This window comes from Anabrus simplex, chromosome 1 (genome assembly GCF_040414725.1).
Source record: "Anabrus simplex isolate iqAnaSimp1 chromosome 1, ASM4041472v1, whole genome shotgun sequence".
Taxonomy (NCBI): domain Eukaryota; kingdom Metazoa; phylum Arthropoda; class Insecta; order Orthoptera; family Tettigoniidae; genus Anabrus; species Anabrus simplex.
Window position 1 is genome coordinate 1552230022 of NC_090265.1, and position 27442 is coordinate 1552257463.

Genomic DNA, 27442 nt, shown 5'->3' on the forward strand with positions numbered 1-27442 from the left:
GGCCATTACCTGGGCTGATGTTCTGCCTGCCGAAGAATGAGGACCCGCCGTCTCCTCTCTTAACACACACACACTCAGAAATTCGGCGATCAATAAGACAAGTTAACTTGAAAAAGCAACAGCTGTTATACCCGAGAGGAAGCTTCGAGAAGGCTCTGGACTAAATCCGGACACATCCTCTCCTTTTATTGGATAGATAAAAATTTACAAGAAGCCTATGATTGGCTGAAAAATAAATACAGTAAATTTGTTATTGCCCAGACTCCAAAGCTGGCGGGATGAGAAGGAAGTGTCGCAAACCTTGAAGTATCAAAATCAAGGAAGGTCAATTCAGTTCAGAAAAACTATAACAACAAATTTCTTTAAATTTCTAGTTATTTCGCCTAGCACCAGAGTGCATGACCTCAGTTCTTTCATAGACACATCAATGGAGAAAAGTCCAAATGTCTTGAAAGTTGTTGTTGGAACTAGTGATACAGCAAAACAAAACAAAGAAATCCAGTCAGCTTAGGAAACTTTAAAATAACATATTACTCTATCATTTAGTAGTGACATCTTCTGATCAATGTCCCAACTTCATGCACTAGCTGTTTCAAGTTTTGTGTGATACATAACGTTCTCCAAGGCGCTTCTTGAAAATGAGCGGGATTGAGGAGTACCACCCGGTACAATAATAATAACAGAAATATTTGTTTTCGTCTTACAAACTACTTACGTTTCCAGGACGCCAATATGGCGGAGTTTTGTCCACTTATTACAATTAAAAACAGCCTACAGCAGCACACATTTAATGTTTTAATTCAATGCTCGTTTTCGGAATCTTAGTTCAATCATCAGTGAATTGTTAAAATAAAAATATTGATCTTAAAATGTAGAGGAGAGTTGTGCTTATAATGACAGGAATGATCGAGCATGCCGACTCACTTGCTACGCGAAGACCCTACCCCACAGCATAATTATGCAGATTTTAATATTTTCATTTTAATGATTCACTTATGACGTAACTGGAATTCCGGAACACGGCTTTGAATGAAAATATTTTAATGTGTGCTGATGTAGACTGTCTTTAATTTTAATAAGTGTATCAGGCCATCGGCAGTGTTTACATGGGCTTTACTTTTTGTGATGATTATGACGGAGTATCGGAGGATTTTAACTTGCCGTAATATCTACCGATACAAGGCTGGTGAATATGAAAACTTCAAATATCACCAGGCTGAACAAAAATCGAAATCACCAATTTGGGTCTGAGTTGTTCAGGTTGGCTTATTATTCTCTCTTACAACTCAAGAAGCTCCTGGTATTTCATATGTAAGTGTGGCCCATTCTCCCAGCTTGAAAGACGAGAGTAGAAACAGGAGGAGAAGCTAAAATTACAACCATCTACGTACACCCGGCTCCTTCTGTAACGTTTGCTATCTGACCCCATTTTACTAGCACTTGACCCCCTCTAACGCTAGCGGAATTATGTTTGTGAGGTCTAGGACCTCAAACTTCTCCGACTTCGTTCACCCATTACTTCCATTCTTCCAATATTTAGAACATAACTCTCTTATTTTAATATGGTATCAGTAGTGGCTTTGTGGCTGTTTTCTTTCTCTTAGTACCACCGCCAGTGATTAAAATGTTTAAGAAAGTGTGCAGAAATCCGGCTGAGAGGCTAACTTAGAAATAGTGCAACGAGATTCAACCTCCTTCATTTTTGTGATTGACTCATTCATGAAGACTCATTTCCGCACCAGAAGGAAGAAAATGGTTCAGAACAGGATTAACACCATACCTGGATGCTAATGGTTACCTTTAAGAACTCCTTCCTACTGTCCACACACACGGGTAGAGAACTCATTCATAAGTGCTTACAATAATAATAATAAAATACCGAGCTCGAAAGGTGCAGTCGCTTAAGTGCGGCCAGTATCCAGTTATCGGGAGATACTGAGTTCGAACCCCACTACCGGCAGCCCTGAAGATGGTTTTCCGTGGTTTCCCATTTTCACACTAGGCAAATGCTGGGGTTGTACCTTAACAAAGGCCACGGCTGCTTCCTTTCCATTCCTAGGCCTTTCCTATACCATCGTCGCCATAAGACATATACAGTATGTGTCGGTGCGACGTAAAGCCAATAGCAAATAATAATAATAATAATAATAATAATAATAATAATAATAATAATAATAATAATAATAATAATAATAATAATAATTGTTACGGAGTTATCCGTGGAAGGCAGAGGTGAAAGAAGGTGCGGGCTGGAATGGGTCTAACTACAAGTCTTAAAGATGAATTTAAAATCTAAATAAAGGTTATATTTTCAACAGATAACAACATCTAACAATTTTCACTAGGTGAAATAACAAAGAAAATCAGGTACAATGCAACTTTACAAAAGAAAGCACAAGTTAAGGGGTCTTTACAAATTCTGGGCTACGAGCCCAAATTCGTCAATCCTTGAGCTCTCAGCTCACAACCACAAAATACCAAAGAGCAGAACGCCCCTAATTACATGGAGCAGTAGCTCCCAGCAATCAAAATGTTACGCCTCCCCGAGGCACCTTTCAAAATACCAGGAAGAGCAGACCCGCTCTCAATTTTACAAGCCTATCAATGGCCACAATAAACTTTACTTCTAACTGCCCTCAAGGCACACTTAAAAGAAACAGGGGTACCTTACCCAACCTACAGGGCCTTCGCATGAAGGAAAAACAACAGGTTAAGTTACTGGCCCAAAGTACAGTGAGGACTGGAGGCGTGAACTTGCCCTCCTAAATACACATTTTAAAACCTAAGAGGCGCTTGGCCGATTACACAGGGGCTAATCCCAAGCTACGGAGGTGACTCGTATGAGAAAACTTTAACACATTAAGGAAGAGAAGAAACAGTTATGAAAACGTAGTCACCTCAACTTCAAAATGAAGGGGAGCTCGAGAGGGTAAGGCACTCTCTATCCCCGCTTTACAGTTAAAGAGATTTGTAGTTTTTACATAGACAGAAATGGGATTTACATTTTAAAGATATGGGTTACATATTGAAGGTTTCGAACCTTCCCCGCGAGTTAAACTGCTGAGCTAGCAAGAAAAAATGTTAAATGGCCATTACCTTGTTGAAGATCTGTTGCCCGAAGAAAGAGGCGCTTCCCGCCCCCTGCTACATATCCACACGCTAAGCTAGATGTTATTGAAGTGGCCCGGAGACAAGAAAATCAGCAGTTTTTATACCTTCGCGGAAAATTCGAGACCTTTCATGAATGATTAAGACCCGCCCATAAACGTTTATTGGCTAACAGCAAAAGTTACACACAAATCGATGAAGAAACACCTTATTGGTGGGAAATTAATTACAGCAATTTAGGATTGCTTAAATTCAAAACAGGCGGATAGAAAGCTTAATATTGCCAACCCTCAAATGAAAGAACAAAATTTAGTAAAGACAAAACTTATGAATACAAAATTTCTTCAAGAAAGTTCATTCCTTCGCACCAGAGTGCATTATCATAGTTTTTTAGTAGAGACATCTGTTAGAGAATGTCCACACTTCTTGATCAACAAAAGCAATTCAAAAACACCCAGTGACATCTTCTGATAAACCGTTGAGTTGATTCCGTTTTTAAAGTTCAGAGTTTCTGCCGTAGAGTTTCAATTGGCGCAAGATTTGAACTTGCGTCGTAGAGGTGTACCGCACGGTACAATAATAATAATAATAATAATAATAATAATAATAATAATAATAATAATAATAATAATAATAATAATAATAATAATAATAATAATAATAATAAAACATTGAACCAGATATTGTAATAGGAGATGAGTTATGGCAGAGAAATGATATAATGGATACAGAAATTTTCTCACGGAACTGGAGATAGGATAGGAATGGTGGGAGGGGGAGTATTCATTCTGGTGAAAGAAGAATTTGTAAGCTACGGAAAAGTTAAAGATGCCAAATATTAAATTCTAGGTGTAAGGCTCATTTCTAAAGATAATAGGCAACTTGATGTCTTTGGAGCGTACAGACCGGGAAAGGATACCGCTGACACGGATTCGGAATTATTTGATAAGGTAATCAGCTATGTGGGGAACGACATGAACAGGAATGTGATTGTAGCGGGTGATTTGAATTTACCAAACGTATGTTGGTAAAGAAGTGCGAACGGCAGGAACCATGACCAACAAATGGCAAATAGGCTAATATTGGAAGGACAACTGATTCAGAAAGTGACGGAAACAACTAGAGGGAAAAATATCCTGGACGTGGTGCTGATAAAACCGGATGATCTCTATAGAGAAACCGAAGTAAGGGATGGTATTAGTGATCACGAAGCTGCTTTTATCCTAGTCAAATATAAATGCGATAGAAAGGAAGGTTTTAAAAGTAGGACTATTAGACAGTACCACATGGCTGATAAAGCAGGCATGAGGCAGTTTTTAAGAAGTAATTGTATTCGGTGGAAAACGGTAAATAAGAATGTAAAGAGACTCCGGGATGGGTTTAAAGAAATTGTTGAGGAATGTGAAACCATGTTTGTACCTTTTAAGGTGGTAAGGAATGGTAAAGACCGGCTTTATTATAATAGAGAAATAAAGAGACTAAGAAGGGGCTGGAGATTGGACAGAAATTGAGTAACATTTTTTGCTAGGGGCTTTACGTCGCACCGACACAGATAGGTCTTATGGCGATGATGGGATAGGAAATGCCTAGGAGTTGGAAGGAAGCGGCCGTGATTTTAATTAAGGTACAGTCCCAGCATTTTCCTGGTGCGAAAATGGGAAACCGCGGAAAACCATCTTCAGGGCTGCCGACAGTAAGATTCGAACCCACTATCTCCGGGATGCAAGCTCACAGCCGCGCACCTCTACGCGCACGGCCAACTCCCCCGGTGAAATAGAGTAAGAAATGGCTGTACTGTAGAAGTAAGGAGAAACTGAAGGAACTTAGGAGGAAATTGAATCTAGCAAAGAAGGCAGCTAAGGATAACATGATGGCAAGCATAATTGGCAGTCATACAAATTTTATTGGAAAATGGAAGGGTATGTATAGGTACTTTAAGGCAGAAACAGGTTCCAAGAGGGACATTCCATTAATAAATAATGGACAAGGAGAGTGTGCATGTGAGGATCTTCAAAAGGCAGAATTACTCAGTCATCAGGATGTAAAGATTGTTGGTTACAAGGATAATGTCCAGATAGAGGAGGTGAATAATGCTAAAGAAATATTAAAATTTACATATGATAATAATATTTACAATAAGATACAAAATTTGAAAACTAGAAAAGCAGCTGGTATTGATAAGATTTCTGGGAATATAGTACCATATCTGAAGTATTATTTGATTATTGTTTGGTTGAAGGAACTACACCAGATGAATGGAGAGTGGCTGTAGTAGCCTCTGTGTATAAAGTAAAGGGTGATAGACATAAATCTGAAAATTACGGGCCAGTAAGTTTGACAGGCTTGCATGTAAGCATTGGCAAGGCATTCTTTCTGATTATATTAGACATGTTTGCGAAATTAATAACTGTTTCGATACAAGGCAGTTCGGTCTAATAAAATTTGTATGACTGCCAATTATGCTTGCCATCATGTTATCCTTAGCTGCCTTCTTTGCTAGATTCAATTTCCTAGTAAGTTCCTTCAATTTCTCCTTACTTCTACAGCCATTTCTAACTCTATTTCACAGGGCGAGTTGTTGTAGGATTCCAGCAAGATATAGCAGATATCTTGGACTCAGGAGGTCAAATGGGCTGTATCGCGATTGACCTGTCTAAAGCATTTCATACGGTGGATCATGGGAGACTACTAGAAAAAATGAGTGCAGTTGGACTAGACAAAAGAGTGACTGAATGAGTTGCTATATTTCTAGAAAGTAGATCTCAGAGAATTAGCGGGGAATTCCTCAATGCAGTATTATTGGACCTTTATGTTTTCTTATATATATAAGTGATATGAGTAAAGGAGTGAAATCAGAGGTAAGGGTTTTTGCGGATGATGTTATTCTGTATAGAGAAATAAAGAAGTTACAAGATTGTGAGCAACTGCAAAATGACATCGATAATGTTGTGAGATGGACAGCAGGCAATGGTATGATTATAAACGCGGTTAAATGTCAGGTCGTGAGCTTCACAAATAGGAAACGCCCTCTCACTTTTAATTACTGCGTTGATGGGGTGGAAGTTCCTTTTGGGGATCATTGTAAGTATCTGGGTGTAAATATAAGGAAAGATCTTCATTGGAGTAATAGCATAAGGATACAGATCTCTGCACATGGTTATGAGGGTGTTTAGGGGTTGTAGTAAGGATGTAAAGGAGAGGGCATATAAGTCTCTGGTAAGACCCCAACTAGAGTATGGTTCCAGTGTATGGGACACTTACCAGGATTACATGATTCAAGAACGGGAAAAAATCCAAAGAAAAGCAGCTCGATTTGTTCTGGGTGATTTCCGACAAAAGAGTAGAGTCACGAAAATGTTGGTAAGTATGGGCTGGGGAGAACTGGGAGAAAGAAGACGAGCTGTTCGACTAAGAGGTACGTCCCGAGCTGTCAGCAGAGAAATGGCAGTGAATGACATTAGCAGACGAATGAGTTTGAGTGACGTCTTTAAAAGTACGAAAGATCACAATATGAAGGTAATGTTGGAATTCAAGAGGACAAATTGGGGCAAATATTCATTTATAGGAAGGGGAGTTAGGGGTTGGAATAACTTACCAAGGGAGATGTTCAATAAAATTTCAATGTCACTGAAATCCTTTAAGAAGAGGGCGACTGCCCTAAATGCAGATCAGTATTGATTGATTGATTGATTGATTGATTGATTGATTGATTGATTGATTGATTGATTGATTGATTGATTGATTGATTGATTGATTGATTGATTAGAATATTAGAACTGTTTCTTCTGTTCTTACCGTTTACAACCTGTACCAGTTTATAGTAAACTGCAGTGTTTCAGTGTCGTTCATGGACGATTCCTCTTTTATGACAAGCGCCATCCTCAATTTTCACAAAATATACGAGTGGTCGGAGAACAGTTCGAATGCTTTGCGACGTTCCCATCATCGGGTTCGGTTTTCGATTAATGTTTGGACTCAGATGTTGGGAGACATTATCAATAGACCGACTGATGGAATTACGTCAAAGACTGACTGATGTGTTATACCGACAGTTCCTGGAAGATACTCCCACCAATACTAGAGGATATTCCTACAACACCAGATGGCGCATGTGGTTGCACGATGATGGAGCAACCACTCACAACCCCCCCCACCCTTTCCTGAGTATAGTGGTAGTTATATACACGGTATTCCCTGCCTACCGTAAAAGGCGACTAAACTCTTAGCGTGGGTTGTAACCACGGGTATATAGCTGAGCTTGGCATTGTTTCTCCCTTGTGCCAGTCTCTTCACTTTCATCTTTCCTCCAAACTTCTTCGGTCAACACCAGTTTTCATCCGGCCTCGACGCTAATAGATTTTCGAGGCCTGAGGAGTCTTCCATTTTCACGTCTTCCACGGCCCTCTCTTCTTAGGCCGCTACTTCCATTCTTCGAAGTGCCAGATTATTCCACTTCCCTTGTGATTAGTGTTAAAAGAGGGAGGTTGCCCAGTTATGTTCTTTACCACCACCACCGCACATTACTAATGCAGGGCCCCGCCGCCTGGACGACACCTTTCCGCGGCAATGGACTAAGCGGTCAAGCTCCATCGACAAGTGCCTGTCTAACCCCCCTTAAATATCTTCTTCTGGCGGGGCGCACGTGACATGTAAGGTGTATCACAGGTAAGTGTAATCGCTACAAGCGCTACGAAAGTAACGGGAGCGTGTGTTCGTAGCTCCTCACAATATTACTCAAAAGCAGGAGGTACTGAGCCAGGTCAATGGGAATTTTCTTCGAAGGTGTTGAGCATGTGGACATTTCGAGCACTTACTTCACAACGCTTAACGTCTCACAAGAAGAACGAACTGTTCTCTGAGATGTATCTCAACTCTTCTGCGTTTTTAATATACTCTCCAACGTGTGTTCTCATTGGAACAAGACTTTACAACTAATTTCATTTCTTTTTCATTATGTTATGGAATACTTCAGTGTACAATTATGTAGTGAATGCCGTGTGACTGAACGTCTTGCAAGGGGTAAGCTGTTCATTTGGGTCCTGTAATGGACACACAAATTTCATTTCACGTGTGAACATTCATTTCAGAAATCACGTTCCGTTCAGACATTTACGTACATTAGGTCACACGTTCATCGCACCATGTCGTTCCTCTGCTAATTGAAGGCCAATACGGATCATTTGCGAGTTACTGTTTACAACGGAAACTAGACCTTCGACGTACCCAACAGCACGCATACCGCATGTTCACCACACATACACAAGTATCGGCGCATACAGTCGCGGTGTTGCAATTCACAATGCATAAAAGCACTATTTTCTCGACAACAGTGCAAGCCACAGACACACGACGTACGATATTCAAACCTCTGAGCAAGATCTATCAAAGTCATCTCCGTACAGGCCATGAAGGCCCTTGCAGGGGTGAAAGTTAAAGGCTTCCACTATCCGTAACCTCGGCACTTGGTGGGGTACAGTGGTTAGCTATACGCCCGGCCACCTTTGCCCCCAGGAATTAACCTGGTGCTTATTTTTGGTGTAGGCTGAGTGAACCTCAGGGCCATGTGCACCAAGATCTATTAAATGCCATGTTTCTGTGCACGACTTATTGTTAGCTTCCTCGCTGTATCGTGTTTCCCTACATTCCACAAGGTCGGGGAAGTATCACAACAGCGCCTTGATTGTGGGAACGTGCAGAAGATGCGTGACAGAGTGAGATATTACCTCCGCTCTACGCACAAAACTCACCTCATGCGTGTTTACCGACACTAGTCGCTAGTGCGGCACTTATACCGGCTTGCCTTTTATGTTAGATGTTAACGCTATAAGCAACAGTTGTACTCTCAGTGAACCTAATAGGTGCTATGTTAGGGAGTGACAAGACTTCTTCGCGTCCGTAAACTGTCATTGGATCACGTGTCTTTCCAGCACATACTCCTTTCTCTCCTTATCCAGCCCTTAACTATATAGCCAACTGTTCACGATTCATTGCACAAAATGCACCAACATTATCGTAACGTAGGTCAGGAATGCACAATATCTGGCCCTTGGAGCAAGAGCGTTCGTTGTGCCTCTTGCCTGCTGCTCTGAGATTGCTCGTGCTGCCACCTATCCATCACACACTCCTCGCTCTGCTGGTCGTCGGCTGTCATTCTGTCAGTCTTGTGTATTATTTTGCATTAAAGGGACTGATGACTGAAATTTTGTTATTTCGTTACAAAAAAATCGATTTTTGGGATTCATGAATGTGCTCACAAAATTTCTAGAAGTTGAAAATTTCAGTCATCGATCCCCTTAAGATAAGAAGCAGCTACTTACTGCACGTCCTAAGAAGTCTTCCATTTTCACGCCTTCCGCAGCCCTACCTTCTTTTTCCGTTACCTCCCTTCTTCGAAGTATCACATTCTTCCCTTTTTCTAATTAGTGTTAAAAGAGGATGGTTGTCCAGTTATATTCTTTACTACCATCACCACCACCATCGCTGCTATTTTATTTTAAGTTGAATACTAAAATGTACCTAAAAGCAAAATAAAATTAACAAACATCAGCTTTTGCTTCGTTTTTACACACGAACACTACACCACCACCGCTACGACCTCCTGTAAGTTAACATCTGTAGAAGTAGTGGATCTTAAGGCTGGAGTCAGGGGAACAGCAACAACTAGATTATCCCATTTCTCTCAGTTGATCACAGCAATAAGAACGAACGTATCCATTTTAAATAAAGTTGGTATTTGTGCCTGGCTCTCGTCGGTTTTTCAACGTTGCATTCTGCAGTACTTTGGTCATGTGGGACGGCATGATGGCACTAGCCTTGAAACACTGATAGTTCAAGGAAAGATCATTGGACAGTGGTCCAGAGGTAGAGCATCGTTGACGTGGTTAGAGCAAACTCTTCAGGAAAACCCGTTCAGATTTAATTTCAGACCAGCAGAAGATTAACTCGAATGGAGAAACATTGTTCACGCTAGAAAAATTGGATTACGACTCCTCAGTGATGAGAAAAATCGATTTAGAAGTTTGTTCAGATTTTATATGGTGTTGGTGGCTGTAAAGAGTTCGATTGTGCGTTTGAGGTACCAATTGTCATAACATATTACTCTCTCACCACAACAATTTTAAATACGTGTATGTTTGGAATGCATTTTTCTCTGGGTAATCTCCGCTTGGTAGAAGTCGAATGGCATTTGCTCTTATTCTTACTATTTTCATTTATCTATGGTTCGCACTAATGTGGAATAAGCTCAGTTTTATGGTCAGATGCCCCTCTTGACGGAAACCCCATGTGGAGAGATATATTCACTACTGCGTCTTTCTGTGTTGTTAGTAGTGTGTTGTATATAAATGAAAATGTGTAGTAAGAAGATCACAATGACCCAGATCCCGACCTAAAGAAATTAGCCTAGAGTGGCTAAACCTCCCGCCCGGGACTAAATACGCTGCCAGACTCTGAATGACATCTGCTGTTGAAAATAAATATCGCATTCTAAGTGATTATCAGATGTCATCTCACAGTGAAAGTCTCGAACTAGTGATCAGTGACTTAGAAGGCCATTAACCGTCTGCAACTCGAGACCAGCACATTCAGCGAAATGATCACATAATTCAAAAGTCAAATGTCCAACTAGACAATGAATGCATAGTGAAGCACAGAACTGAACTGTAATGCATTCACTGGACGTAGAATTATGTTCCGGAAGAGTGTGGCAAAGACAGAGAGGAATGGCGGCACTGGTAAAACAGGAAAGAGGGTATCGCCTGGCTAATGGCTGCACTGCATTACGTCTATTAGCTCATTCAGTAATGGCATTTGTCACTGCTCTGCTAATTTAAAACTTGATGAACAATGGCTACAGGCAACCTTCAGAAGTGGGAACAAGGAATATTGGATATTTCAGAAGATTAAAACTATACCATTACATTTTTGAGCCTTATCTTATCCCGTACGACATGATCAGAGTGATGAAATCCTCAGGTTTACTGCTTGGCTCTCGTGACCGGATCCGCTTTATCTCGTATCAAACAGATCCTCAGTTAGTCCCACGAGGCTGATAGAACCCTGTTCAAGCTAGGAGTAGAAGCCAAGGACTGTGGATAAGTACTACTTACATCACCGGGCTGGCAATGGAAATGATATACTACTACTACTACTAAAACTACTACTAAAACTACCAATAATAGTAATAATAATAATAATAATTGCACCGTCTCCGCTATCGCGTGCTTGCATTTAAATTCGACATCATTTAGTCTGCTGTGTGTCTGTTTCGACATTCCATTTTACTCTGCCAGATGATAGACAAATTGGATCGGCGGATTGCATTATCGCAAAACTTCCTATTTTCATTACCGCAAAATTGCACGCATCTCTTACGCAAAATATTAGAAAACTTTATCGCAAATATGAAGTGTACAACAGTTTAAAACTGGCAGTGCAGCACACTGCTTGTCCTGAAGTGGGATAGGCTAGAACCGATGTGCAATTCTTTTTACGTACTCCAGTAACGGTAATTCACAAGAATTTGGTAGCAACAGAATGATTTTCATGGTCACGTCTATTTTATTTTCATAATGCACTGTGTTAAAGCACAGATAGATTCACTTTGCAATTGCTTCCGAAAGGTCGTGGATAGAGGGATAGGGATAAATTGTTGTTCTAAATGTCGGTGAAACAACTCCACACCATTTGTAGTTCTGATTTCATCTGTTAGTATACTGGCCCATGGATTAGAGAATGTTTATCATCTTCACTTACATAGTTTTCAAGTGTGCCCGCCTGGTGGCCATGATCGTTAAGGCTCTGAAGTTTAAAACGGTCTGACGCCGAGGTTAGCCGGTTCGAGTCCCAGAATGTTGGCCGGCAGGGTAGGGGAGGTGGTGGTATACAATTTCTAATCACTAGATTGCGTGCCAAAAGCCTGGATTAAATTCCAAACCTCTCCGCAGTGAGGGCATATGACGCTGTTGATGTGATTCGTCCGCCGGATGGAGACGTTAAGCTTTGAGCAGACCCCTTGGTGCTATTCGACCGGAGTAGGCTATGTGCCGGCACCGGGTTTCACCCTCTCCCTACTATCATATATCACGTCATTCATTTCATGTCATTAACTCCTCTGATGAGATTGACGTCAGGAAGGGCATCCGGTCATAGAAACCCGCCACGACAGATTCATCTCACCTCATACCCGACCCCGTAGGGAAACGGGACAACGGTTGGACAAACTTACATAGGTTTCAAGTACATAGTCTACAAATGAATGTAAACGATAGCGATTGGGAGCAGTAATAATGCAACTCTACGAACACATCCCCGACTATGCTCGGAGGTAGAAATCTTTTGCAGTAATAAACAAGTATTCTTTTAGGAATGAAAATTATTTTTGCGGAATTTATTTTACGTTTTGTTGCATTTACTATCCAGCGATCTGTGGGCGAGTTAGTTAATTTTGTCGGGTTAACACGAAATGTACAAACGGAAATAATTTACGCGCCTACATCATACGGCATGCAGCGTCTAATAGGCTGTTTTACGCCTTTCGAAATTTCAACTACCTCCGCCAGGTTTGAACCTCTGTATTAGGATGCGGAAGCCGACACTCTACGACTAATAATAATTTCGTGTGGCTATTTCTAGCCGAGTGCAGCCCTTGTAAGGCAGACCCTCCGACGAGGGTGGGCGGCATCTGCCATGTGTAGGTAACTGCGTGTTATTGTGGTGGAGGACAGTGTTATGTGTGGTGTGTGAGTTGCAAGGATGTTGGAGACAGCACAAATACCAAGCCCCCGGGCCATTGGAATTAACCAATTAAGGTTAAAATCCCCGACCCGGCCGGGAATCGAACCCGGGACCCTCTGAACCGAAGGCCAGTACGCTGACCATTCAGCCAACGAGTCGGACACTCTACGACTGAGACACAGAGAGAGATCTTGGCATTGGGTATTGAACCACGATACTTTGTGTTAAGAAGCAATTACCGATCTCAGTACCGACCATGTCCAATGTTGCTTAACTGTGTTAGCCAGTGTATTGCACAAGTGGCACTTTCGTTCATCAATCGGGGGTGAGAAAAGCATAGAAAAATGAAATGATCCGATACATGAAGTAGCGTAGCGGAGAGATTCTTCATCTGTGCTTGCCAGGCACCCACCAGCCCATCTCTAGAAGAATTGTTACTTACAAATTAAAACGGATGCTCCCAAGATCTGAGGAAGAATGAGATCATACTGTGCAATGCTATTGGCCGGCTTGGGCCAATTTTGATTTGCTATTGTCTCCGATAGAGCTCGCATCATGTCTGGCCTCAGGTAAAACAATGGAAACCGGTCAGTTTGAATTTGTCATAGCGTGCGCCGGATAACCTTACTTTGCAATTTTAGTCACATTTTAGCTGGACTCCAGGGGATGCTAGAGGCCTGTTGATCACTTCACGACCCTAACTTGGGCCTTACATTCCCAGACCCTCTTTGCTTACCCTCATATCTATGGTCTTGTCCAGACCATATCCTACCCTATTTAGAGCAATATTCTAACCTATCCACACAATGGTCTTCTTCAGACCAATGCTCTCCACTTAATTCTCTGATGTTGGCAACCCTTGTTTATTACTTCCGACGTAGTTCGAGCTGCGCCGTGTTGGATCTCAAACCTATCTTTCGTGAATGGTCAACAGAAGTTTCTCCTTCCACATTGTATGCTCGTCGGTAGTGAAAATATAGACCATGAGGCAAAGGAGCTTTACTCTATGTATTTCTCTTGTGGCACGGCACTGATTTAAGCTTTTAAGTCTGTTAAATAAATAAAAGCTCACCCTTAGACGTTGCGGGATACGGTGTGTACAGTACATATCTTCTGGTGCAGGTTAGAACAGTTAGTTTTCCCATCGGTCAACTTCGAAGAAGGTTTAACGATAGGTACGCCACGCTAATTGATTCCAAATATATTGCTTAGATAATTACATATGATGAAGTTTTTTTTTAACTATCGAGCGGAGTGGCTCAGATGGTTGTGGCGCTGGCCTTCTGACCATAACTTGGCAGGTTCGATCCCGGCTCAGTCCGGGGATATTTGGAGTTGCTCAAATACGTCAGCCTCGCGTCCGTAGATTTACTGGCACGTACACGAACTCCTGCGGGACAAAATTCCAGCACCTCGGCGTCTCCGAAAACCCTCAAAAGTAGTTACTGGGATGTAAAAACAATAACATTATTAATTATTCTGTCTTAACTTTAGACGGTGAAGACATAAATAACATAAAATTATATAAATAAATATAATAATATAAAATGTAGTTGATTAACTTGAAAAACTGAGAGAGCAATCCAGGGACCAGTCTTAGGGGTTTCGTGGCTGCCATTTAAACAGGCCTGAGCTAGTACAAGTTTGTTAGGTTCAGCGACACATCTCATCTAATTTTTGGCTCTGATCGATGTAATACAGCGAGTCCTGTGATGAATGGTGTATAAATGTGGCTTTAAGGGTACTAAAACTGAAAGGAATTTTGTATGGAAGATTCAGCGTCACACTTTGTAGAGGCTACCTCATCTCATACTATGGTCTTTCCTAATAAATTATGTGTTCTAATCTCTAGTCTAACAAATACTTTGCTAATAAACTTGCGTAGTTATTAAATGTTGGGGAAATTACAAGATTTATTTAGGAAACTTTGTAGTGAACGTTAAACTCGTTCTAAAATCATAGCAGCTCACCCTTTTACTGGCGAATTGTAGATAAACCTCTGCGAACTCTCTATTCTATAAATATCTATGATAGTATGCTCCTTCCTTTTAGTCGTGTTTCTACTCAATGATTGAAATGTTCAAGCGATCATTGTTTGTGTCATGAAGTGCACAAATTTCAGAGGGATCGGCAGATTGATGTGTATAAAAAGTAACCAAAAGCTACTGGTCATTTCCCCAACATTCCATTTCTGTGACACATGTTGAGAATCAAAGTAGCCTTCGGATAGATTGCTGATTCAATTTCTGTGGACATCAAGAAACTCTGCAGTGATGGAAAGGTTTGCTATTAAAAGGGATCCCTCGTGTATCAATATAATATATTCTACTATATTAACTTGCGTCTCTCAGATTGAAGCCTACTTAAATGTCAACTCAATGCACGAGTTTCGGTTCCGGAACACTGAGTACAGAAGATGACCACGTTAATTATGCAGCCGGTCCAGTCAAACTAGTTCGGATTCCACGTAAAACTGTAGTGGAGTCTATGATCGTGATACTAACAGTCACGTAAAACTACTATCTTGCTTCCACTTAGTCGCTTGATGTGCTCCAATCCCGACACACTTATTGCCATTTAAGAGACAAGTAAGCGTCAGCAGATTAAGTGGAACTCACGGAGAAATTCACGGGTCTCTAAGACTGCTATAGAGGTTGAAATTATGTTAAGGCGACACTCCGGGGATAAAAATCGATATTTTGGTCATCATTTTGGTGAATTTTTTATTACTGAAATTGAAAGGATTTAGTTTTATTTTTCTTGTCACGAAGTTATTCCACTGAATTCAAACAATTTATCACTGTAATAATGCTTTGTTTGCCAATTGTAATTTTATATTTAAATCTCATTTTTCTCCCATAATATTCTACCAAATGTAACAAAATGTGTACAGTAAGTGTATCACAGCTAGATTAAGAAACCTGCGTATGGAATTATTGATTGCAGAATTTTTCAAGTAGTACGGATTTTTAAGTCCAAACTTTTGGAACGTAAAAATTAAACAAATTTTAGTACGATATGTCTCCTCATATAAATGATGTACAAAAAAATCGATACGTAATGCTTTTAAAAGAAGTATTGTATAACTTATTACGAATTTACATTAGCATGTTAATTAGTTTAATGAAGAAATGGAATTAACAATAAAAAATATTTTGGAAAAAACTATTAATTTATATGAAAGAAATATTTGTGAAATTTCTATTTTAATGCAGGTGGCATTCCTACGAAGTTTCGTGAAAATCCATGCGTTAGGTAAAAATATCTTTTCATCTCCGGAGTGTCGCCTTAAATACAAAACTATTATTATTATTATTATTATTATTATTATTATTATTATTATTATTATTATTATTGCTAGTTGCTTTACGTCACACCGACACAGATAGGTCTTATGGCGACGATGGGACTGGAAAGGGCTAGGAGTAGGAATGAAGCGGCCGTGGCCTTAATTAAGGTACAGCCCCAGCATTTGCCTGGTGTGAAAATGGGAAACCACGGAAAACCATCTTCAGGGCTGCCGACAGTGGGGTTCGAACCCACTATCTCACGAATACTGGATACTGGCCGCACTTAAGCGACTGCAGCTATCGAGCCCGGTATTATTATTATTATTATTATTATTATTATTATTATTATTATTATTATTATTATTATTATTATTATTGTGGGTTGTCTTCAACCAATGCTACAGACGTGTCTTTCCAGAGCCACTTGAATCTAACAAGTTTTAATATTTTGTTTGTTTTATGATTAGTTATCGGCTTGAAGGATAGCTGGATCCTCAAAAATCACCACCGTAAGGTATATTGCTCTTCCCGAAGGTATCACCACCTTGACGAAGGCAAAATATATTTTGCCGGGTGTTTATTGGAGGTTTGCGTGGTCAAATGATCCTTAGAGCTATGCCGGCGGGAGCATCTGCTCCTGGTAGGGCCACCCAAGCCGGACAGGTCTAAGGTGATGACCCAGACTAAGAGTGATAGCCTGGTCCTCCAGGTTGGGGGTTGAGCGTAGGGTTAACTCCCCTACCTCGTAAAAAAACAACTGTTACGGATACCTTAAGAATGAATAAAGCAGGACTGGAAAACTTGGTGACGAACCGGCGAGAAAAACGGCTAAAGAGAAGGAAAAAGGATATTATATTAGCAACGTGGAATGTTAAGACATTGAAGAGACCTGGCAAGCTGGTTACTAAAATTAAGCAGGGAAGAATTAGGTGGGCCGGTCATGTTCAGAGAATGGCAGAAACCTGCACCGTTTAAAAGGTGTTTATAGGGAAACTTGATGGAAGGAGGAGGAGAGGAAGACCCAGGAAAAGATGGATTGATGATGTTGAGGATGACCTTAGAAAGTTAGGAGTCAAACGTTGGAGAAGAAAAGCTGAGGACCGAGATGAATGGAGGCAGGTGATAAAGGAGGCCAAGGACCTGCAAGGACTGTAGCGCCGACCAGTAGTAGTAGTAGTAGTAGTAGTAAGGTATATTGCTAGAGAGTATACCGAAAGATCCTGGCATGACATGACAAGTAAAAGGGTGACGAGTGGAATTCCTTAATACTTCCTTTTTATCTTAACCAGAAAGTCCTAGAGGAGTATCATTGATCATACAGTACACCCTTCAAAGCATCTGCTGGCGCTGAGTGTGCCCTGAATGCCACAACTCAACAACGCCTATACCTGACCTAAGAAACTTTTGTTCTTTCACAGCTGTGAATGAAAATTAAACATGACTTAGACTATATTCTACTCTTGTCTATGTTGCAACAGATTTCATTTGTAGGAGCACCCTGAACACGACATGAATGCCGAACATCAGCAAGTACTCTGCAAATCGCAACATATACGTATTTTAACAAGGAGACTACCAAACTTACGAATCAGCAACAGTATTTGGATATTTTATTTTTGTTATTATCCTACGTAGTGGTCTAACATCGCAGTAACTTATTTAGCAGGCGCAAGACTAGGACAGGGAAGGACCGAGGGAGCTGGCCATGTGGTTAGAGGTGCATAGCTTTCAGCTTGCATTCGGGAGATAATTGGTTCGAGCCCCAATGTCGGTAGCCCTGAAGATTTCCCATTTCTCACCAGGAAAATGCTTGGCCTGTGCCTTATTAAGGCCACAGCCGCTTCCTTCCCACTCCTAGCCCTTTCCTATCACACTGTCGCCATAAGATCTATCTGCGTCGGTGCGACATAAAGCAACTTGTAAACAAAAGAAAAAAAGCCTGAGAAGGAAACTATCGTGGCGCTATCTTAGGTACAACTCTATCATTTTTCTGGTGTAAAAATGGGAAGCCACGGAGGACATCTTCAGGGTTACGGATGGTGGGGTCCGAACACACCATCTACCAAACGTAAACTTTCAGCTACACGGCATTTACTACACAGAAAACTCACTCGATCCTATGTGAACATTCAGTAGGCAAATTAATAGTTCTGTCGCCAAACAAATCACAGCATGTGGTCTTTAAGTACATTTTTCTACAAAGAAGGCCCCGTTTGCTAGGAGCGCGCAGCTGTGAGCTCGCATCCGTGAGATAGTGGCTTTGAACCGCACTGTCTTGTTGTTTGTTGTTGTTGCTTGTTTTTTAAGGGGCCTATGAACCCCACTGTCGGCAGCCCTGAGGATGGTTTTCTGTGGTTTCCCATTTTCATACCAGGAAAATGCTGGGGCAGTCCACGGCCGCTTCCTTCCCATTCCTAAGCCTTTCCTGTCCCATCGTCGCCATAAGACCTATCTATATCGGTGCGACGTAAAGCAAATAGGAAAAAAAAGAAGGTCATATGCTATTTCTTTTTACTCTAATGGTTCTCCAGAAAATTCGGCTTTTACGTATTAGAGCAGGCGGTCCAGAGCACCCACCGCTGAGCTCTGTTCGGCTGGGTATTTGTCGAGTTCTTGTTAAGTCTTGTTAATTCAGACTGGATAAGAGAGTTTATGAAGATTGCTGCTTAAACACTACACGTCAACGAAGGGTACAGACAGAAATCAGTGACATTGTCAGTAAATGACGGTTACGTTTCCCAATAGCTAAATAAACAGATTTAAAATAAATTCGTTTTATTTTATAAAAATACAAAAGTAATGGTGAAAGGTTACGCACAGAGCTAGGCAATCTTAGGCACTTTTAGATGTGTAACATTAGTATCATGTCCGGCTCCATGGCTAAATGGTTAGCGAGCTGGCCTTTGGCCACAGGGTTCCCGGGTTCGATTCCCGGCAGGGTCGGGAATTTTAACCATAATTGGTTAATTCCGCTGGCATTGGGGCTGGGTGTATGTGTCGTCTTCATCATCATTTCATCCTCATCACGACGCACGGGTCGCCTACGGGCGTCAAGTCAAAAGACCTGCATCTGGCGAGCCGAACTTGTCCTTGGGCACTCCCGGCACTAAAAGCCATACGCCATTTCATTTCATTAGTATCATTTTGACTTCAGTTTTCTCAGAATTTATTCAACAACGGTAGGTTACTTTCTGAATAATGCCGACCAATTAAGAAACTAGTCCGGCATTAGCCTGGCATGAAAATGGGAAACCGCAGCATGTGGATTTAACAAACTATATATCCCACCGCTTTGGTTGGGATTACACGTAAACTTGGAGGTATTGTTCGTATGATCACGATATCAACAACCACGGAGGACTAAAGTTTGCTTGTTTTACATACAAATGATATTTAGCATACTCTAACAAAACCATTGGTTTGTCACTATTCATAGTATGCCCGTTTAGCATTGCTCTAATCATAACAGTTAAGGAGAATACCGTGCACACGTATATCGTTCTGATATTAATGAGATGCGCTACCCAACATACATCGTGACATACGCTTTATCAATTAGCAAAAGTAATGGGCTCATAAATCTTCAGTTTGCTTGTTACAAACACGTTGCAAAACCAAGGTACACATTATATTGTATTTACGACAGATGCTGTACGTAGCTACTGTAGAGTACAAGTTGTATGGCAGAGACCACAACAGAGAAGTAGGCAGCGCCAGCAAACACCGTCTGACTTGGCGAGACCAGAGTCCACTCGCCATCACTAGAAATGCAAATTGAATTATTATTGATATTTCAAAAGATAATTGTCCGATTTATGAATTAATTACATTTCTGAAGTCGTAATAGTGTGAACTTTTCCGATAGTGTCAGAAATGATTATACTTCTATTTAAAAGAAAAAATTAAGTGTCGAATATGAAAACAGAATATCAATACTGTATATTCAATATTCAGTGGATTATAAGTTAATTTGGTGGTAATATCTCATGTTAATAAACCTAACAGAGTGGTCGGAAACAATGTGAACCAAGTGTATGGGTGTTAGGGGGTTGGTCATCTCCTTCTTCTTCTTAATCTGTTTGCACTCCAGGGTTGGTTTTTCCCTCGGACTCAGCGAGGGATCCCACTTCTACCACTTCAAGGGCAGTGTCCTGGAGCATGAGACTTTGGGTCGGGTATACAACTGGGGAGGACGACCAGTAACTCGCCCAGGTGGCCTCACCTGCTATGCTGAACAGGGGCCTTGTGGGGGATGGGAAGATTGGAAGGGGTAGAAAAGGAAGAGAGAAGGAAGCGTCAATGGCTTTAAGTTAGGTACCATCCCGGCATTTGCCTGAAGGAGAAGTGGGAAACGACGGAAGACCACTTCGAGGATGGCTGAGGTGGGAATCGAACCCACCTCTACTCATTTGACCTCCCGAGGCTGAGTGGATCCTGGTCCACCCCTCGTACCACTTTTCAAATTTCGTGGCAGATCTGGGAATCGAACCCGGTCCTACAGGGGTGTCAGCTAAACACGCTAACCACTACACCACAGAGGCGAACGGGCTGGTCATACTGATAAATATTTGAAAAAATATTCGGTATCTCCAGCCGTTGTAATTTCATCATCTACTCAAGTTAGCCAAACAGATCGCTCCGCGGGCGAATTCAAATGGTCTTTCCGAAGCGGTGCTGCAAAATTTGCAAGTGGCTTAGACCGACCTGAGAGCTATACCAAGATATCAGCATCAAACACAAACAGACCGCGAAGTCACCGTAGCGTGTCAGCTGGGAGGTCCGTGTTCAAAGCTCTCCACTGGCGTAGTTCTTTTCTTTGACGGGTGCTCTAAAACCGATCGTAAGCCACGTGCAGGTTTAGGAACACGCCTCGCAAAGCCAATTTGAATTCGCCTGCGGAGCGATCTGATTGGCTAACTTCAGCAGCTGATAAAATTACAATGGTGCGAGATATCTAATTATTTTTTTAAAAAATTATCAATATGACCAACCCTCTAACGCTCATTCACATTGTTTCAGACCACCCTGTATATGCTTAAACCAAGACTCTAGCAAGGAGCTGAAATGTTAAACCCTTCGATAATGATATTGGCTTCAACACCCACTAACTACTTTTATGACTTTCGGAGGTGAATCTGTTAAATCTACTGACACGTAGACCTCTCTGGGGTAGTTGAGCACCTTCAAATACCACCGGACACAACCAAGTCGAATCCGTCAACTTGGCCTCAGAAACCCGTACTTCACAATCTGAGCCACATACTCCAATGAAACCCAGAATACCGAGCAAGTAGGGTCGCGCAGCTGTGAGCTTGCATTCGGGAGATAGTGAGTTCGAGCCCCACTGTTGGCAGCCCTGAGGATGATTTTTCGTGGTTTCCATTTTTTACACCACGCAGATGATGGGGCTGTACCTTAATTAATGCCACGGTCACTTCCTTCCCTCTTCTAGCCCTTTCTTTTTACATCATCACCATAAGACCTGGCTGTGTCCGTGAGACGTAAAGTTATTTGTAAAGAAACGAAACAAAGAAGCACAACAAAGTACAAAGTTATTCGGAAGTGCTGCTGTAAAATATGAATACTAATCAAAATACACTCGTGAAATGTTAACAGTAAAATTTTTCCGTGGTTTCCCATTTTCAAACCAGGCAAATTGCTGGGGCTGTATTTTAATTAAGGCCACGGCCGCTTCCTTCCATCTCCTAGGCCTTTCCTATCCCATCGTCGCCATAAGACCTTTCTGTGTCGGTGCGACGTAAAACCCATAGCAAAAAAAAAAAAAAGTAAAATTATTTCCATTCTTCTTCTACCATTTTTCTCACATTTGTGGGTTCGCGGGTGCGAACTGCGTCGCACATGTGGATTTGGCCATGTTTTACGGCCGGATGCCCTTCCTGACGCCAACTCTATAAGGAGGGATGTAATCACTATCGCGTGTTTCTGTGGTAATTGATAGTGTAGTGCTTGTCTGCGTATGAAGAGGAAAGTTTTGGGACAAACACTAACATCCAGTCCTCGGGTCAGAAGAATTAATCAGAAGCGATTAAAATACCCGACCCGACCGGGAATTGAACCCGGAACCCTCTGAACCGAAGCCCACAACGCTGACCATTCAGCTAATGATTCGGACAAAATTATTACCATTACATCACTCAAATACACTATCTATTCTATATATCCCGAAGGTTGGTCGAATCACCAATAGATATAGTATGAGCCATCATAGAAATCTTGTATTTACTATAGAGGCGTTGCTTTCCGCACTCAGCCAGATGATTCTGTTCGCATGCCACCGAAAAGTGTGTTAAACACTGACCAACTGTAGGAGCTAAACTTTCACACCAATCATCACAGGGACTAGCTGCTGATGGAATGCTGTTACTATCATTGTTCACGTTAAGTAACTTCTATATTGACAAAACAGAATATTAGACACAGTTTCATGCTACCAAAAAGCTTGCCCTAACTTAACAAAAAGAGCCTCCCGTAAACACGATAGTTTACCATTCCCGCTCTAGGCTCATACTCGGACAGCCATACAATAATATAGAGGGCATTTCTCTAAGCTGGTAGCTCTGATGTCGATAAATATATATTTAATCCTTCTTATTTAAGGGTGTTACAAGTGTGATCAGTTCCATGTTGACCGAGCGAGTTGGCCGTGCGGTTAAGGACGTGTAGATGTTAACTTGGATTCGGCAGATGGTGGGTTTGAATCCCAACGCCGACAAACCTAAAGATGGCTTTCTGTTGTTTTCCCATTTTACCGAGAGAGTTGGCCGTGCGGTTAGGGACGCGCAGGTGTGAGCTTGCATTCGGGAGATAGTGGGTTCGAACTCCACTTTCGGCAGCCCTGAAGATGGTTTTCCGTGGTTTCACTTTTTCACATCAGGCAAATGCCGGGGCTGTGCCTTAATTAAGTCCACGGATGTTACCTTCACAATCCTAGATCCATACGAAGCCGAAAACCTTCGATGTGAAAAAGAAAGGAAAGTCCAAAATTGTTCCAAACCCTTCGAGAGGTACTGAGTCCTTATCAATACTATCATCAGACATCTACTTGCCAGTTCATAGCAGTTAAGGAAGTTACTGGACAAAACTTCGGTCTGTCGTTAATATAATTAAACACTTTGAACCCAAGGCATTTACTTTTGCATTAATTTGGATGGTTTGATTTATTTCTTAAACAATGTAGGCCTACAGTTATTCAGATTTTTGGAAGCTTGTAGGACTATAAAGGTTCAATCAATACTCATCAGACGGTGTGAGTTCAAGAAGGCATCAGACGTTCAAAAGGAAGCTGGGATATTATTTACTTTATTGTAGAAAATTTATGAATCGAATAATAAACGTAATTCATAAGGCTGAGTATTCATCGAAATGTAATGTTTGGTTGTGGGTGATAACCATTGCTAGAATTTACGTCCTCAATCATGCTAAAAGAATTCGAATACTTCGATTGGATTTTCCCCTCACAGACTTCAATTAAATATTCAAAAAAATGTGAAAATTTTGCAGCAGCTCATCCATTTTCCGTAACATGCTTATCTTAAAATACACATGCATCACACTGCAAAAATGAGATACGCAACTTGTCTCGAAAAAAATGGAATGTTATATCGGCTACAAGCCCGAAGGCTGGTTGGATTATCAACTGCTCCACCATCAGTCTACCAAGCCTATTGAAATGCATGCACCAACAGAGCATATAAGCAAGCAGGGACTGCCTGCATAAGGAATGGCATTACTAGCATCGCTCTTACCTCAGTCACTTTCATGCTGCCAGAGCCAAGAACATGACTGAGACAGTTCAATGAAAGTAACAAAATTGCTCTTGCCCATACCAGAAGACATGTTCACTGTAAACACTGGGTCACCCCAGCAAAGGCATCCATAAATAATAATAATAATAATAATAATAATAATAATAATAATAATAATAATAATAATAATAATAATAATAATAATAATAATAATATATTTTGCTAATTGCTTTACGTCACACCGACACAGATAGGTCTTATGGCGACGCTAGGATAGGAAAGGCCTAGGAATCCTAGGAATGGGAAGGAAGTGGCCGTGGCCTTAAATAAGGTACAGCCGCAGCATTAGCCTGGTGCGAAAATGGGGTAACCACGGAAAACCCTATTCAGAGCTGCTGACAGTGGGGTTCGAACCCACTATCTCTCGGATGCAATTTCAAAGCTGCGCGCTCCTAACCGCACAGCCAACTCGCCCGGTGATAATAATAATAATAATAATAATAATAATAATAATAATAATTACTGTGGTGGAGAACAGTGCTCTGTGTGTGTGTGTGTGTGTGTGTGTGTGACTTGCAGGTATATTGGAGACGGCACAAACACCCAGTCCCCGAACCAAAGAAATTAACCGTTTAAGATTAAAATCCTTCGACTTGACCGGGAATCGAACCACGGGCCCCGAGATAGGGAAGTCAAGACGCCCATCACTCAGCCATGAAGCCGGACAGTTGTCAAATAATCACTTTAAATATTTCAACGAGAAATGTGCGCTAAACTCACCTTCCTTTCGTCAGAATGGAGAATGGCCAACTTGTTGATAATTACTCGAATCAAAGACATGAAAATATACATTTAACACGTTTAATTTAAGTGAACCATCGAGTAAAATTGCTTACTTCCTACTTCAATACCCGCACTGTATCACGCGCGCTGGGCTGCAGTCGCTCGGAGGGAGAGCAGCGCGGGCCACACTCGGAAACACAAGATCGACTAACGGCGTGTCTACCGACAGCCCGCCAGGAAACCACCGATTAGTCACGACAAAGTCCGAACAATACCGAGGGAAGAGATCAGAAACAATTGGATGTGAGTATTTCATAAAATTAAATAATAGATCAATTAGGCAATGATTGACTGCTGTTCAGTCGTTTAATTAATAACAATTATTAATTTCTAATAATAAATAATTTTGAGTCAGTTCAGACTATAGAATATTGAAGTTGCATATATTAATATGATTTAGAGGGCTATGTATACTGAACCGCACAAAAAAGTTGGCCAGCAAAGATATATTTAATTTTATACATTTTTGAAACACGAGGATATTCATTAACTGTGGATAACCGGTGGCCGCAGAGACGACAAACTGGAATCCTACCACCTGCACAATATGTCCATCCTATTTCAAACAAGGGAGTCCTCTTCTCCGACGGCCAGTTTTTGTGAGGTTGAATGTAAAACTTACGTAAGTTGCTGCGAATACCTGGATGAGGAAACTAAGTAGCTTCGAATCCCACCGCTCATATCGTGCAGGGGTTCGAATCCCACTGTCGGCAACTCTAAAGATGGTTTTCCGTGGTTTCCCATTTTCATACCAGGCAAATGCTGGGGATGTACCTTAATTAAGGCCACGGTCGCTTCCTTCCAACTCCTAGGCCTTTCTTATCCCATCGTCGCCATAAGACCTATCTGTGTCGGTGTGACGTAAAGCAACTAGCAAAAAAAAAAAAAAAACACACACACATTCTGTGTAGTAATATAACGAAAGCTTCAGAATTGATCTAGAGTTCTAGAGGTCGAGTTGTGGTATCTGTTTTGAACATTCAGAAATACTACAGTCCACCTCTGTGGTGTACTGGATAGTGTGATTAGCTGCCACCCCCAGAGGCCCGGGTACGATTCCAACCTCAGCAATCCTCAACGCGGTTTTCCGTGGTTTCCCACTTCTCCTGCAGGCAAATACCGGGGTGGTACCTAACTTAAGACAACGGCCGCTTCCTTCCCACTTTCTTACCTATCCCTTCCAATATTCCCAACTTACCATTCCCTCACAACTCCCACAATCAGTTGCGGCTGCCTGGGCGAGGCACTGCTCCTCCCTCCAGTTGTATCTCCCGTCCTGAATATCTCACGCTCGAGGACACTGCCCTTGAGGCGGTAGAGGTTGGATCCCTGGCTTAGTCCGAGGGAAAAACTAACCCCGGAGGGTAAACGGATTAAGAAAGAAAGAAAGAAAGAAAGAAAGAAAGAAAGAAAGAAAGAAAGAAAGAAAGAAAGAAAGAAAGAAGGAAACGAAGGAAGAATAACTACAAAGTTAAATAAGCAATGATAATAAATGTGCGGGAGCCTCCGTGGCTCAGACGGCAGCGCGTCGGCCTCTCACCGCTGGATACCGTGGTGCAAATCCCGGTCACTCCATGTGAAATTTGTGCTGGACAAAGCGGAGGGGGGACAGATTTTTTTCAGGGTACTCCGGTTTTCCCTGTCATCTTTCATTCCAGCAACTTTCTCCGTTCTCATTTAATAGCATCTATCAGTCATTAATAAATCACGTTGGGAGTGGTGACCCCATCGTACTAATAGCCTATATCTGCTTCATTCATTACATCCCTGACCCGTTCATTGACTGGAAAACAGGTTGTACGTTTTCATTTTTCAATAAATGTGCATCAATATAAAACAAATCAAATATTTAAGTGTACACAACGTTTACAGTGAACAAAACATTCTGCACGGGACTATACAGATTTATGCTTTTGAACTGTTTGGACTCCAATCTCCCAATATATCGGGTATCGGTTTCATTAGAAAAACACAGCCACGTCCTGTTGATTGTACAGTCTCTGGTCAAATGTATTGCTGAGAATGTTTCAGTGCCCTATTTTGATGAATTTAGGTAAACAAGTGCACGTAGGTACCATAATACGATAGCAATAGACAGACGTTGATTGGTTGAAGATCCTGATATTCTTACACCGGATTGGTCGTTGGAGCCATGAGCTTAATAGTCTTGTGATCTCTAGCTTTGATTTAAAAGTTTCATTGTCTTATAAATGTAAGGACGACAGCTATTTCATAGGACCGACTACTTTTTCCTCAATAATTCTTTGTCTGACCTATCATTGTGTCCTACCGTATGACATCCGAACGAAGGTCAGCTGGAATTCTTTCCCTGCTTAAGAACCACAAACCGAGCTTAGTGGCTCAGACGGTAGAGCGCTAGCTATCTGAGCCCATGTTCATGGTTCGATCCCAGCTCAGTCCGATGAAATCTGAAGATGCTCAAATACGCCAGACTTGCGTAGTAAATTTGTTGGCACGTAAAAGCACTCCTAAGGGACAAAATTCAGTCACCTCAGCGTCTCAGCAAATCCTAGAAGTAGTGAATAGGATGTAAAACAATATAATTATTAATGGTATTATTATAAGAAATTCTCTCTTCTTCCTTAGCACTATCACATAAGCTTTCCGTAACGCTGGAATAAGCAAACGTTGAACTGGGAAGGTAATGATCGTGACCTTCAATAAAATACAACCCTAGCA

At 41.4% G+C, this 27442-nt stretch overlaps 1 protein-coding gene across 1 annotated transcript in view; it reads right to left on the reverse strand.

Moving 5' to 3' along the window:
• The window catches only part of LOC136880312 (uncharacterized), a 1092102-nt gene extending 1067371 nt beyond the window's left edge, over positions 1-24731 (reverse strand). The window contains exon 1 of the mRNA XM_068229157.1: positions 24680-24731. The gene's annotated coding sequence lies outside the window, so the exon portion shown is untranslated. The remainder of the gene's footprint in view (positions 1-24679) is intronic.
• Positions 24732-27442: the final 2711 nt, after the last annotated feature.